Raw genomic sequence first — 17,187 nt, 5'->3', positions numbered from 1 at the left:
TGGATTTATGAAGCAATTTCTGTACACGTTTACAATGATGTGTGTGTAAATACAGTACAACGGAATAATATAATAAAGGAACGGTATAATAAAGTTTCTAATTTATTTCTTCCATATGATACACAATTAGTTGAAAAAAATATAAAGTTTTCTTTCATTTTTTTGTAAAGAAAAACTAACGAGAGTACTCGATGCTCTAAAATTTAAGAGTTCTTTATGAAATAAAGTTTAAATCACTGTATATTTGTAAAATGTTAAAAGTTAACTTAGTCTCTGCTATTCACTTAAATATATATTTTTTTTAAATATGTAATAATGTAAGTCAGTATCAAAGTGCTTGTTAAATATACTTGTAAATTGACTTGTGTTCACATTTCAAAAATAACAAAGAATACAAAAAAGAAACTATACCAACTAATGATTACATTAAGAATAGTATGAAATGTTTAATATGATATATATTAAAAGGAATTATTAATCGCAATGTTCAATATAGATCTTATCAAACCGTAACTAGAATATATAGACAGAAACCATGCACTTGTCTGACATATAGCCACCTTTACTGTACATTCTTAGCTACAACTTGTAAATCAAAATATTCATTTTTTATCTCATTTAAAAAAAGGAAAAATACTAGAAGATTAAAGAACAGCTTAATTTTTCTTTGAAAAAAGTTATCATAATTATGTTTATTCAGAAAGGTTTTTCTATGTTTAGGCGTAGCGTGAGCGCCGCACTGAAAACGCATTAGTTATGGGTACGACTTTCGCGGAAATTGAATTATTTTAATTTTCCATTCTTGTAAGACAAAATGGCGTTGTTTTCTGCCATCCTACACATATGTCTTAAATCCGGACAGAAATTGGGGAACGAAGTATCCTAATACCTCCAAAATACAAGTAGATCTTTGACGTACAGATGGAGATAAAATATAGATCCAACAATACGCTGTTTATAACTATGAACCTGGATACTGATCTACAGTCTAAAAGAAAAAACCCTGATGGATTAACGGCTGACAAAGGCATTTCAGCAATAAAAATACCGGTCTAGTGCAAGTCGGACTTTTTTAATAGTATAACTACAACTACAAAGTAAACAAGAGAGAGTTCTTGATGCAATGTATCAAGAACTTTTATTGTTCAATGAATTCCGCAATAACCACAAAATCGTAAAACTGTTTTTTTTATATTTTAATTTGTGTCTTTCGATAAGGAAATACAGAAATTATGTCAATATAGTTGCGTTAGTGCTAAAAAAGAAATAAAAAATAGAAAAATAAACATTATCTCTCCGCTCTGCAAAAAAAAAGAAAAACTCGCATTATTCTATGATGTTTAATTCTGATTCTAGTTAATACGAAAATAACTCTACAGGTTACAATGTAGCGGCAATAAGACTTAGTATTTATGTACTTTAGTGTTGCAAACCTTTAGATATTAATATAGTAACTTTTTGTACAGAACCGCATTCCCATACCTTCGGTTAGTCCTCACGAGATTTTATTCTGAATTACTAACAAAGTGACATTAATTTGATAAAGCTGAATATTTTCTTCGGTTAAAATCGGGAAAATTCTACTTTAGATTCAAAAATATATATGTTAGATAATTAATTTGTCGAGGAATTCTATAGAGGCATGTTATTGCGCAGGGGCAGTCGCACGATTGAATGTAAACGCGCCAGGTTGTGGATTCAATTCTCACTCGCAGAAATGAAATTTTTATTATTTTTTCTTCTTTGCTTTGGTAACGAGGGAAAGTGCGTTTTTGAGTTCCACTCAACATGCAACGCCTCTGGAATTCAGCGGAAAGTGGGGTACAGAAGTGTTTTAATACTAGGTTCTCAGGTTCCCCCTGCCTGCTATGCGCGGGATAGAGCGAGAGGAATAATATAAGCTATATTATATTATTCCTTCCGATGTAACCCAGTGTAGCAGTGGTCAGAGTTAACTCGGACACTTCAAATGTATCCTATGTCATACAAAACTATCTGACCATTTTTTTGTCATCTTCTCGCTATATGCCGTATATAGCAGGGTAGGCAGAGAGAGTTAGTGTTAAGACACTCCGCTCCCCATTTCCCAATTACCTGATGAATATGAAAGCAGTAAAACTAATAATATGTAATCATTTTAAAAGTTTATTAAGTTAAACATATCGTATCATATCCAAACTTTTATGAAACATACATAATAATATTGAAATGCCGTTATCATAATTACGTGTTTAAAAAACGACATGTACATGCATGTATAAAATAATGTTAAAAATAATAAAAGACTTTCTAATTACTCCTTACACCACTTAAGTACTTGAAATATCATTTTTATCGTATTATGATATCGATATATCAATATTTTTAATGTATTAATTGAGGCCGTCGCGGCGCAGCGGCACAAGGGTGAGACGCTACGGTTGTGGGTTCGTTCCCCACTCGAAGAAATAAAATAATAATAATAATTTAAATAATAATTTTTATTTATATTTTAATTTCTTCGCTCTGGCACGAGGCAAAGAGCGGTTCGAGGCGGCGAGGCGGCTTCAGAATTTGGTTGGTGGTCTAGGCATGGCGTTGATTTTCGCCACTCAACACGCATGCCTCCAGAATTGAACGGGAAGTGGGGAGCGTAGTGTAGTAACACTAGGCTCCATCTGCCTACCTTGCTAAATGCGGAAGGTATCATGTAGCTATTTTTTTTTATATATTAAATTAAATCTTACCAATATTACAGCTTACAAAATATATATATTTCAATACAATTCACCAGTCGAAGCCCACACTCGAGCAAAAGGCGATTATTCAAAATTCATAGTTTTCTGTTCACATATCAGATAATGCCCACGTGGTGCACAACGCAAACAAGTGTTGAAATACCCACGCGATAACTTTAGCTAATCTCCGGCCGACATCTTTTAGTGTCGCTCTTAAATATTCTTCTGTCCCTTTGGTGTGGGGCGTAGGCGTCTCTATAAAGAAAATGGAATTACAAAATATTTGTTATGTTTGTAAATATTTGCTATATAATAATGGAAGGATTTTTTAAAAGACGTTTAAAATCTACATATAAAAGCAGCTTCACGCTGTATCCTGCACACAGCAGAGTAGGCAGAGGGAACCTAGTAATCAGGTTAGTTGATAAATAATTGTGTAGTACTAGAGAGCAAATAATTGTGTAGACTTGGCAAAACAATATCTTTGCTAAATAAGTTCCCAGTTTCTCTCCACCTAACCTTGGTGCCCTGTGCCTACCCAAATGTTTGGGATGCAGCGAGTACCCAAGAGTTTGGCATACAGGGAAGCTAATAAAAAATAAATAAATCATTGCTTGCAGACAGGTATTGTAATTCTAGATCACTATATATAACAATAAAAGAAATTTATTTTTAACGCTTTAACGCGGGCTGCGTTTTATAAGTTTACAAAATGTCAGATCAGAAAGATGTGACATTTCTTCTGTATTTTTTCTCACCATGTATATTTATTAGTAAGGGGTGAAATTGATGAATGCTTATATTTATAGTGTGGACATTCTTTTTACGTAAAACCGGTGTGGTTATCGAAAAAAATTACATAATCTACCATTGTCTCGTATTGTCTCAATTAGTATATTATAATATTTTCTTTGTCCGACAAAAAAAATACAGTGTCATAGTGAAAATAGTGATAGATATACGATAGGAACAAGAAATACAGATAAAATTGTTACGCCAAGTTTTCGCCCCCAAAAAGTTAATAAATCTTTTATGGATCTAAATATTCGTATATAATTATAATGAAATTCTGTAATGTATTCTAAGTTTGCCAATTTAAAGTATTTGTAAAAAAAATTCTAACAAGTAAAGCTTATTACACTGTTCAAGAATATTTAGAGGATAAACATGTATGGAATTAATGTCTATTGAATGTAATGCAGGATAGCTGCCGTTATTGTAGTAATTAAATTATACCATTAATATTGAAATAGCAATTGTTGAGTTTCTTGCTGGCTCTTCTCAGCAGAACTGCCTTCTGCACCGGTGGTAACTTTTTTGTCTGTATGCACATTCGACGATTCAAAAGTGCAAACAATAGTCTACTTGAATAAATAATATTTTGAATTTGAATTATATTGCTATTAACATCTCAATTACTAAAAATATATATGTTTTAATATGAAAACTATCGACTCCGATGTCAGCGCATTTGTTGTAAAGGGTAGCAGGTGCCACCGTTAATAAAGTACTAAATAAGCTGTGCATTTGTAACATTTATTTGCTTTAGTTAGTTTATAAAAAAATATAATATTTATTCAACATTTGTCACCTTCACGCTGTATCCCGCACACAGCAGGGTAGGCAGAGGGATCCCAGTGTTAAGACACTCCATTCTCCACTTTCTGCCGAATTCTGGAGGCATTACGTATTGAGTGGTTAAATGTTGTATAAAATAATCGAACGAAGGATCATTTAATGTTTGTTTAATAATAATAATAATTGAATTTTTTTAGTTCGTTTTTTTTAGTTTAATTGAATGTTTTTTCCGAGTCTTTTCTAAGCAAGTATAGACTAGGACGAGGGTCCCAGTCTTTGTGAAGTAAATTCTTTCAAAAAATTTTTTTTTTGTGTTAAGAACATTTGAAAATCATGATTGGTTCAGTATTTTTTATTAACCTCAATAACCTTAAAAGGAATATTAAATTTAATTAAACTATTTAAAATTAAATTACAAAACCGCAAAAAGTACGTCCTAATTTTTCAAGTCAGTTTTCAATATAAAAAGACAAGCATATAAAGTACTATTCCATTATCATAGAAAACGAAAATATATTTTTATATATATATACAATTGATCTTGGCAGTAAATTTCCCAGGTGTTCACGCATTAACTTTAGTAAGTCTTGTGAGCTCGTGCAATCTAACCCTTAAAGCTATAGACATAGGACACTTGAATTTAATAAATTTTATATTTTAATATTATTTCCCCCATGAATATTTTAACCTTTTCCGTAATGACATGAGGCATTACAATTTAGAAATGCAAATACATGATATTAAACTTATAAAGATAAACTTAATTCAATAAAAGGTTATAAAATATTTTCAAGGGGTTGTTGGTTGTATTTTTGTAAAACGTGAGTGGATACATAAGTTTTTTAAGAACGTGTTTATAGCGTAAGCTGACATTTAAATATAATATAATAGGATAAAAACATTTTTTATAGTGTATAAACACATACGTCCCGTTCTCCGTTTACCGTCCGAATTAGTCATTGAGTTGAGTGATAGAACTCAATTGTAATATAATATATTGTAATATAAATAAATAGAAGGAAATGTAAATTATTCTCCCGAAACGGAATTCAAACTCCACTTCCATTACATTCGGCTATCAATGAAAGTACCAGAATAGCACAATGTAAAACATAATACATCGTATAATGTGTGTGATTTTCATTTCTTCGCTCTGGTGTCGAGAGTGCAGCGTTAAGTTCCGCCACTTAATTCTAGAATTCCGCGGAAAATATGGAACGGAGTGTCTTAACACTAAGTTCTCTTTAAAAGCATTAATTAAAAAATATATAGGTCTGGTAGGTACAGTATAACCAGGACTCAGGCATTACAAATTACTCATTTCCCCTACTTTTACAAAGTTCCCATACGTGCTTAGATAATATTATAGTTGGCAAATTACTATTAAGTGCAAAATTATCTGGATATTATAATCTTTTTCAAGTAATAATCAGAGCAATTTGTTATAGCCCGTAATCTCAAGGGAATATCTGTTTTCTTAATTACTAAATTTATGCAAGTACGATGTATGTATGTCATATCATTCATATCAGTATTATTAATCAAATTCACTATATATTTATTACTAGAGAACCTATAGACGAGAAATACGCGTTGCCATAGCAACGTGTATGTCTACTTTATACAAAAGTGTACATTTGTCAAGCTTAGTATAGCGTGTTATGTTTATTTTATTATTTTTATGTAGTTTTTTTAATAAAATATTAGTATTCTGCACTCTTTCTATATATAAACTATAACTGTGCTAACTACGATCATCCTGCGTCGCCATTTTTTTTAACTTCGAGTAAAGTTACTTTACGTATACATTATTATTATTGAGCTAGCTATAAGAAGCAACACTTAGTAAGAAAACACCAGATACCATCTAAATAGCTGAACATATTTTCGACAATCATGGCTAACAATATTCTCGATTAAGTCAACTTTCAAACAAAGTAAAACAAAATCGATTCATCCGTTTAGGAGCTACGACATCACAGATAGACATACAGATACACACATGCACACAAACATAGTCCCGTCAACGTCCCGTCTTATAACACCCCTTTGTCGTCGTCGGGGGTTAAAAATAACGTAATAATAATAATAATAATAAACTCTTTATTTCACACCATAATACATAGCAAAATTAAAATTTAAAATAGCTTAAGAAAAAAAAACAAAAAATAATAAAATGTGAAAAAGGCGGCCTTATCACTAAAAGTGATCTCTTCCAGGCAACCGAATTGTAGGAATAGATAGACAGGGGTGCGGGCATAGTGCGTGGGAAAAAATAATTATGGCAATACACGAGAATTAAAAACGATATATACAACACACATAACATAAATATATATACTATAAGTATATAAAATAAATAAATAAATAAATAGAGTATAATACATAAATATAATAAATAATATATATAAATATTAGTAAATATACACTACAATTGAAGATAATAGTTTTTTACTTTATATTTGAATGCTTTCTTAGACTTAGACTGCCTGATAGTAACGTAATTGTGAAACAAGCGGGCGAAGCCGCTGGCTCATCGTTAGTGTTCAATACATAAAAATACCGTTACATTTTGTAGCGACATTGAATACCGAAGACGTCTATTTCTAATTTATATCCATCTGTCCGTCTGTCATGCCGGTCGCCATGTATCATGTACTAACAATCGCCGGTTGCAAAAATCTATCTACGTAGTTTGTATTCGTTCTACAATTGCATAATATAATTACTTTAATGCAAAAAAGTAATGCTTTTTATATATAAGCACAGACCTTTTTTCTTTTTATCTTCACTTGACAAGTTAAGACGCCGCCATGTTATTACAATATTATTAATGAAGATGTCTCGGTTATATCGTAAAATGTTAGCTAAATGCTCCATTAGCAAATGTATTTTCTTTTTAAAGTCAATTTTTTTTTCATTAACCTTTTTTTGTTTCTGAACTGTTTTTTATAAATGTGTTTCTTATTGTAGTGTAGAGTCACGATGGATAGTAAAATTGATTAAAAATTTCCTAAATTCTAAAAAATATCGCGATGTACACGTACGTATGTACAATTATTATTATAAATTGAAAATAGAATTAAACTAGCAGATGAAACACTATTACTTGCAACTTGAGTTCGTATATAGTATATCGTATAAGAGACTATAGGAATATTTTGCATAATATATTCTTCATACATACACAATGTGCAGTTGTTACCATTCCATAAAGTGAGGAACTGATGTGTCTTAAAGGGAACGGAGTGTTTTAACATAAGGTTTCCAGGTTCCCTGAACCTACCCTGCTATGCTCGGGATACATCGTGATAACACCGCGCTTTGTCTCAACAAAGCAGGGAAATGAAAATTCACATTCTCCCAATGAGGATTGAACCTCCAACCATCGCGGTTACAGTCAAATGCTATTTATTTGCTAATGCAAATAATCAAGTGACATCTATATGAGCATATAATAAAAGTAAATAAAACTGGTCAAATGCGAGTCGCACTCGTATTTCGATGGTTCCGTACCAATTTCAAGATTGTGTACCAACGAGAAGTATATAAAAGTTGACAAACTTAAATTTGCGGACTGATCAGAATACTTGACATTAATTTCATTTTAATACATCCACGCCACGCCATCTCCAGATAAATGGTCTTGACAGACGGTCAGACAGACAACAAACGATCCTATGACGGTTCCGTTTTTACCTTTTGGGGCACGGAACCCTAAAAATAGTTAATATTAACATTCTCAAGTAAAATACTTACATATTTGTAGCGTATCGTGCGGCGTGATGGATATTTACCAAGTTAGTAGGGCCACCAAGTTTTCTGCGGACAAGAATTAATGACCATCATTTATTTTGCTGTACATCGTTGTTTTTGTTGTCATATTAAATAAATTAGTTTTAGCTGATTTTTATCGTGTATAATTGAAGCTTTTTTTAATGTTTCAACTTTGCAGTAGTATGGAAGTAATTTCAATACTAATTAAGGATATTACAATATTTTATTATAATTAAGCCGAGTTTTGAAAAATATAGTAGTTAATATCTTCATAAATAGATTAATGTGAAGCGAAAAAAACTCTATTTGTAAACCGTTAAACTACTAACTAGTCAGGCCAGTAGTGGCGCGGGAGCACAAGGTTGTGGGTTCCATTCCCACTCGGGGAAATGTTTAATATTTTTATTTCCTCGCGCTCGTACCGAGGTAATGCGCACACGCAATGCCTCCACAATTTAGCGGAAAATCTGGAACGGAAGTGTTAAAGAGAATAGAATGTTTTAACATTAGGTTCCAGGTAATCGTTTAATAACATAAGTCATTAAGATATCTTTAAATAAAAAATAAAGTAACTTCACGCTTTTTCCCGCAGCTGGGTAGGCAGTAGGACATTCCCGGAATAAACTTAATATTGTCCCGGCCATGTCGAGACATTCAAGAGACTATTAGAGCATGTATAGTAATTTAAATATATTAATTCACAACCTTTAAAGATAATAGTAACATTAAAACATACTCGGTCGCAAAACATTCCCATAACGACTTAAACAAACATTCCAACCAACCAACAAATAAAAAAAACAAAAAACAAAACAAAAGTAATAAACAATTTAATTATATCCACCCTACAAGTGGAACGCAGCAGGAAGCAAAGGCCAGAGGTAAGTAGCTGTCAACTTTATAACACGTTAAAGACATAACGCGCTTACGTACGGCGAGATAGCGGCAACCACGCGTGACTACCGCTGAAAGCTAGACCTAATTACTATTTAAATTGCATCTTCGGCGAGTGTTTTAAAATACTTAGTGCTAGCAAGTTAAATACTTCGCCTTTTACTGTTAACTTACAACAAATTATTACTAAAATGTCTCGATAAAGAAAATGTCAGCTAAAATAAGTACTTTAATGAAAATAATGAGGTTTCTATTAAAGGTGAGAAAATAAAATGTTAATCGATTGAAGACATTGTGGCTTTCATAAAAATGAATTATATCGGTATTTGTGTTATTATACTTTTAACGATTGTTTTTATTGAGGTTTCATATTCGATAATCATGTATGAGATACAAACGAGTATGTTATTTAGGGATTAATAAGTTTATCATAAGGCCAGAGCTCAAAGTGTGACTGTAAATGCCGCTGGTTGTGGGTTCTATCCCCACTCGAGGAAATGAAATATTTATTAAATTTATTATTATATTATTATTTATTATTTATTAAATATTATTATTTATTAAATATATTATAGTCACTCTACACGCAATGCCTCCAGAATTCGGCGGAAAGGAGGAGAAGTCAAGAAGAAGAAAAGAGGTTCTTAAGACTAGGCTCCTTACGTCTATCCTGCTACATGCGGGATACAGCGTTAAGCTGGAAAAAATAAACAAATAATTCTTTATTCTCCTTTAGCGATCGAGCGAGCATCTGACGTATAAAGCAAATTCTCAAAGCACGAATCATTATTCGTAGTCACTATATAATTGTAAACGTAATAAATTAATTACCGATGCAAAGCTGCTGAAATCCGACAACAACACTGATTAGTCATCGTTCGAGCAATTCATTTGGAGCAGGGCTGTCAAATGTTACTAAAATTTTATTTGAGCAAGTGTATTATTGAAAATTTCACCCAATTTTTGAGATATTGTGGAATTCAACGCCGCTTTGTCTTGTTACCAAAGCGGAGATGTGGAAATAATAATTAATTCTTTCGTGTGGTAATCGGTATATATATATATGCTGTGCCGGTATATATATATATATGCAGTTGATGGAGTTTTTCAAATTAATTTATGAATAAAAATATTATACTGCAATAATTTAGTTTAAAATAAAATAATAAAAAAATTAACACATATATAAAACTTTTTTGTTTAATAGAAATATATATTACATATACACAATTATTACAATTTACTATACAATTCAATACAAGAAGAATAAGCATAACCAAATATATAAATAATTTAGTTTAGTTTTTTCTCGCCAGGAATACAGGTGAAGCTAAAGAAATAATAATAAAAAAAAAGAAAACAACAGATCCACCTTTACTGTAAGCCAGATGCCTGATAATGACGACATTGTGTTGATCACAGTGTCATGTCTACCGCTCCAAATGTCTGAGTAACGAGTACATCTCTGATCATTAAAAATATTGACGAATTAAAAAAAAATAGTAAAAAGAAATGTACATATATGAAGTGAATACTTCATAACATAAAGTTAAGTACTACTACAAACTACACTCTCATCACCTGTATATATAAATTATTCTGCAACACCTGTCGAATAGTAAAAAGTTTGACATTATCTTATCATTATACACTTAGCGGGTTCTATACTATTTTAATATTTGTTTGATGTGAAACGCGGTATCGCCATAACATACAATTTAGTGACTCAATATAGATATGTAAAGGAATGAGTGGCACTGAAGTGTCTTTCTCCAAGAATAATTTCAAATAAGTTTTTTTATCACGCTGTATCCCGCACACAGCAGGATAGAGATTAAGACACTCCGCTCCCCACTTTCCGCTGAGTTCTGTAGGCACTGCGTGTTGAGTGGCGGAACACAACGCCGCGATTTGCCTCGGCACGAGCGCGACCAAATGGAAATATAAATTTAAATAAATATTTCATTTTTACGAGTAAGGATCGAACCCACAACCAGTCACGTTGGCAGTCATATTTGATGCTCTACGCTACGACAGGCCTCCTTTAATATATGTTCGATGTGTCGATATAGATGTAGAGTTGAGTGGCACTGACAGGATCTTTCTCCAAGAGTAATTTCAAATAAGTTGTGAATTTAATTTATTATTATACATCACCTGTCGTCATTTAAAAAAAAACATTGCATAATCATAGCTTTTGGCATTACTTGTATGTATGTATGTATGTATGTCTATATTGACGAAGGCAATGTGCAAAAGTAAAAAAAGTTTTTATATTTAACGTGGCGCATTTGGAGTATTTTACTATGCGAGCCGGTTTCAATTTGGGTTCGACTCTCGCTTATGGAAATGTTTTCATTAATCATCATTATATTTTGTTCATTTTCAGGACTCCAAAAGTAAAAACGGAACCCTATTACCAAACGTCCGCTTCTATCATAATAATAAAATAAACATTCAAGAGGGCTCTCATAGAACAAACGTTAGTTTTTGCCTTTCGTATCTATCTATAAAAATAATGCTACGGAACACTTCGTGCAGGAGTCGAACTCTCACTTGACAAGTTTGTCATGGTCTGATTATAATCCCATCAAGCATTTTCTCAAATATATTAAAAAAATAAAGAATATAGTGACGAATAAATAAACAACCTTCTGTTATGCGTTATGTTATGCGTAAAAGTTATATTAAACAAAAATTGGACAACCCTGGTCTTCAAGGCAATTAATTGTCGCAAGCCGAAGTTAACGATTGAATTGTTACCCTTCGCCTATTGTATTTGAAATACTGTAGATAATTTTATTAATACAATAGATTCTGTTCAGTACATAAATATCATCGAGTCACTAATTCAGAGAACGAAATATTTCAATAGGCCAGGAATTTATCCAGCCATAGAATTTACTATCAGTTCTGTTGCTAGCTTATTTATTGTTTCACTGATAAGGCTTGCTTCGAAATTCATTTCGAATTGTATTGTAATTGTAATTAAAAGTTATATTTGCTGAGAAATAAATTTAAAAAATACCAAAAAGATACCACGCTGATTGTGTTTTATCCAGATGTTGAAAGATGTATTGAATTATTAAATTTTTAATTTCTTGGCTCTGGCTCGAAGGTAAAAGCCCAGTGTCGAGCTCCGCTACTCAATATGTAATGCCTCGAAAAATGTATCGAAAAGTAAGGAGAACGGAGTGTCTTAACACTAGGTTTCCTTTGCCAACCTCCTATATGCGGGATACAGTGTGAAATCTTCGACACCGCGCTTTTGCCCTCGTGCCAGAGCCAAGAAATGAAAAAAATAAGAAACAATATTCCCTCGATCCCTGGGATCGATCCCACAACTAGCAAATTACAGTCACACACTTGCCCCTGCACCACTACGGCGTTAAACTCAACGGATATACTAAATGTATAGATGTATATAAAAACATCTGTTATTTTACTAATAATATTTTCACTTAAGGATTAATATCAACATTTTTGTATTATGACATTTTTCACTTAGACGTTTCATTCAAAATATATTTTTTTGCTTAATATCGCGGCTTTACGTATATATCCCTCGGGTAACTGACATGTTTGGCATTCATATCAGTTTAACTTTTTCGCAAAAAAATAAATTGCATTTTTTTTATCTTCACACATTTAATTTGTTAACTCGTGTTTAACTTGTGTTTATAATACATTATAGTTTTAAGTATATTTTTGGACTTGTTATAGCTACAATGTAACAAATAGTAGCCTTTCTCTAATATATACCAACATTGGCAGCACTGTACATTATATAAATAAATTCAGCTTCAACCTGTAACTCGCACACACCGGGGTAGGTAAAGGAAACCTAGCGTAAGAAACTTCGTTCCTCATTTCCCGTCGAATTTTGTCTCGTTACCAGAGCAAGGAAATGAAAATATTTATCTTTGTTTACTTTTTGAGAATTGATATCAAGATCGCGCTGAAAGCTGATATTAAACTGATAGGTATGAAGCTGAAATTAATGTTGAATATTCGAGACTACGGTTCCTTAGAGCACAGAAAAAAATCAAACTTCAACACAGCACAGAAAAAAATCAAGATTCAAGTCAACGCAATCAAAATATACGAGCGTCTATGCGTCGTTGCTACCGCATTTCAATTTTCATAACCTAAAGGGTAGCTTCTTCTCGGGGACTGAATTATGAAATTTGGCAAGCAGTGAGAACTTACAGTAATGTAAAAAAAAAAATTCATAAAGTGAAAATTTATATAATATATTTCACAGAAAAAAAAATTACAAACGTATGATTAATTTCATACAAAATGAACGCATACTTCCCATTGGCATACAATCCTGATATTGGTACGGAACCCTCAGCATGCAAGTCCGACTCGCACTTGACCAGCTTTATTCAATATTAAACCTCTATCTTCCAACTACGAAATCCGGTAGGAAATACACAGTTACAATAAATCCACCATTTATGGAGAGGGATTACTTTGTTGCGAGACATAACTTTTTGCGCGAACAGTTAAAAGACATAAAGAATTAATTAAACCACAGTATAAACAATTAGTTTCAAAAGTAGTTATCAAGCTTAATGGCCACTTACGTGTATTTACTACGTCATAAGTCAGTTTTACTGGGCAATAATGCAAGGAATAAATACATATCACTGATTTTGTATACGACCTCCTTATACGAGTTATCTTAGTATTTAATCTGTGCTACTACCTTATTTATATTAGTAATGTTTACGTTTTTTTTATATTTAATGTATTTTGTATTGGACGGTATTATATGTACTATTAAATGGTTCTTATTTTAGAAAACGTATAAAAATTTAAACGTAGCAGGATTTGAACTCGCGCCTCTTTGAAACCGTCAAAGCGCTCTGACCACTAAGCTATACGTTCTTGTGAACGTAGCAGCGTAGTGTCCTAAGAGTGGAATAACATTTTAAAATTTTTAAACATATTAAATGAAGAATATTTAAATTAAAATAATAATATAAATAATATAGCCATGATATTTAACTAACAATTGAAGTTAACATTTTATAATTTAATTTCAATCCACATACTTTAAGAATATGTTTTTTTTTAATTTTTCTACGGGCACTGCATTGAACACTAGGATGAAAACTATTTTATATGTTGATCTGTTGTTTCTGGGCTTTAAACAATTACTGCTCAAATTTAAATTTCTTTCTAGTAGTAACCAATCAATATCTTAAGTAATTTAATTTTTATCTCTTTTCAGTTGTATATACTGGAATTTTATTGAACATCAGGATAAGGATAGAAAAAGGTGTAGCTTCCACCTACACCAATCTCATTAAATTATTTTTAGTATTTTTGCACGATTGACGTACTAACTAACGGGCACACACACAAAAATTATACCGAACGGTTTCTACGCTTGTATTATATTAACCGGATCAATATTTTTTTTATTAATAATTAATTCCACGCTAATTGACGTCTTTGAGTGCTTTTAACATCATTTTATATACAGAAAACTCCCCATGAATACTAATTATGCCAATAAAAAATTTAATAAACGTTTAACTAAAGTAAATTACCTATAATATAAAGTTCATATTAAAAATGTATAATATCGTTAATAATTAATCATAGTCTATAGAGTTGACTATGTAAAGGTGAAGACAGTAAAGTTACAAGCCAGCTATAATGGATTTTAAATTAATATAATATTTTAGACCGGTCCTATAAAGGCATGTATAGAGCCTCGTGTGAGGTGGCATTATCTTAATATTTCAGTGGCAAAGAGTCGCTCGATCTGAGATGGTCCAAGTGGAAAGATTTTTTTTTCTTTTACTGCTATGTTTTATATATCACATAATATAAGTAACTGAGAATTGATTGTAGGTTTGATTTCCATTCAAGGAAATTTAATATTTGCATTTCCTTTCATGTAACAAGGGAAATTCATTTCAATGCCTCTAGAATTTGCTGAATATGGGGAATGGAAGTATCTTAGTAGGAATGGAGTGTCTTAACAATAGGTTCCCTCTGCTATGTGTGGAATACAGCATGAAGTTTAAAAATAAACATGGTAGCGGGAAAAGGCGCAGATTCAAATCCCGATCTGTTCGTATTTTTATACGTTTTCTAAATAAGTATTTTTCTTTCCTAAATGTGAAATAATACTTTAAAAATGTTAAAAATACAATTGAATTACTTTATTTATACAAATTAAACAAAAGTTAACTACATATACCATCTTATTATACTATTATCTAGTAGATTCGCCACTAGTTTCTATCTGGGATGGGTGTTTGTTATTTATAATGAGATCTCGGCAGTGGGCGGCTGGTTTGCGTGAGATCTAGAGTGAATCGCACGGAACGCCATTTTCGGGTAATCGCGTTAATCAAATGTTAATTATAGGAGCTGCTGTTTGTTTTCCTTTATTTGGAACGGGACGAGTGTCTATCTATTATATATACATATTTATTTCTGGATGAATATACAGTTTATTGTATAAAGAAGTCATTTGTTAAAAAATAATTTTGTTTTGAAAAAATATACGTAATATAAATATATTTTTTTAGCTTCAAGGTGTATCTGAAACGTAGCGGGGTCGGCACTGGGAACTTAGTGTTAAAACACTCTGTCCCCCACTTTCCGCTAAATTCTGCAGGCAATTCGTGGCAAAAAAAGACGACTAGCCGTCGCTCGTAATTCTAATTCCAAGGACTCTAATTATAATGGAAAATTCCATTTTTTCCCGTTCCTGTAGACAATTCAAGAAACCCTCTTTTAGTGCTATACTGTTACTTTTTTAACCCATAATCCAATAGTTTCTGTTTCTGTCTATACCTTGTCTGTAAAACTGGGTAGAGGCAATGACTCTAAACGGACGAATCTAATTTATGACTTTTTGCACCTTTCCTGTATAAAATATCCTTGGCTTCAGCCTACATGAGCATCTTACCTAACTATCATGTACAAGCCGCAAGCTTAGCCTACAGCACTACTATATAATTTACGCCCAATCACGCAATTTCTGGTACAGTGCTTAAGGAATAATGAACGTTCGATAATTTTAAGATCTTTATAAAATAAATTTCACGTTGTTTTTCACATATGACACGGTAAGCAGAGGCAACCCAGTTAAGACACCCATTTGCTCAAGTTTCGTTTAATTTGTTAGACATATAAGCGAATAAAAATGAAATGAAAGTAATTAAAATATAATCATTCCCTTTAGTAGATATCGAACCTACAACCGTCACGTTTAAACAAACGCTGTCTAATTGACAATTTTTATTTAGCTTCACGCTGTATCCCGCACATAGCAGGATAAGCAGAGGGAAGGTAAGTGTTAAGGACTCCATCCCCATTAAGACATTTTCGTAACCTCATTTTCCACCGAATTCTGGATTTCGTTTTGAGTGGCGGAAATTAAAGCCACGTTTGGCCTCGTTGCAGAGCGAGGAAATATTAAATATTTCATTTACTCAAATGGGAATCGAACTCACAACCTGTCGTGTTTACACCCGCTTATGCCCCACTGCCACTACTGGCCTTAAATCTTTATAACAACCATTAATCGAATGAAACATAAACTAGCAACTATTAGATATAATGGACCCAAGATAACGTCTAAACGTAGGAAAGCTTTATATCCAGAAGGCGTAAATGACAGATTTAATGCCTCCTAATTAAGTGATTATAAATAAAAAAATAAATTAAAAAATAATCAATTTCACGCTGTATCCCGCACAGTGCAAAGTAGCCAAAGGGAACCTGAGTAGCTGTGGGTGTTAAGACGCCCTGTTCCCCACATTCTGCCGATTTTTTAGAAGAATTGCGTGTTGACTAGCGGAATCTCTTAAAACTGCTAGTTCCCGAGATTAGCGCAATCAACCAAATAAACTACATCTTTATAGTTAATATCTAGATAAAACGTCTATTCAACTGCGCCATGTGGCCAATATCTTTAATTTCAATATAAAATGTTCTGAACGTGCCCTTAAAAATAGGCTATCAGAATTTTAGACGTATTTACAGCCTGCTATCCGATCAGTTGTCGGGGAACATAGTAAATGTTACATTTCTTGATAATTTCAATAGTATATTTTTATTTATTCATATAAAGTAATTTATTTATTAAACAAATTTGATGATGTTGACGTTATCGTGACGTATTTGGTATTGTTTTTGTATACGTGATGATTGTGGGTACGATTCCCATTTAGGTAATTATTAATTT

General features: G+C 32.2%; 1 long non-coding RNA gene across 1 annotated transcript in view; it reads right to left on the bottom strand.

Annotated features, from left to right (window-relative positions):
* Positions 1-17,187, bottom strand: part of LOC146531235 (uncharacterized) — a 157,617-nt gene that overhangs the window by 86,738 nt on the left and 53,692 nt on the right. Inside the window, exon 3 of the long non-coding RNA XR_014878776.1 lies at positions 8,055-8,117. This is a non-coding gene — a long non-coding RNA (uncharacterized LOC146531235). The remainder of the gene's footprint in view (positions 1-8,054; positions 8,118-17,187) is intronic.

Source organism: Heliconius melpomene, chromosome 15, assembly GCF_056956725.1.
Source record: "Heliconius melpomene rosina isolate 202511_hmr_F chromosome 15, ASM5695672v1, whole genome shotgun sequence".
NCBI classification, from domain to species: domain Eukaryota; kingdom Metazoa; phylum Arthropoda; class Insecta; order Lepidoptera; family Nymphalidae; genus Heliconius; species Heliconius melpomene.
This window is presented reverse-complemented; position numbering and strand designations above follow the sequence as displayed.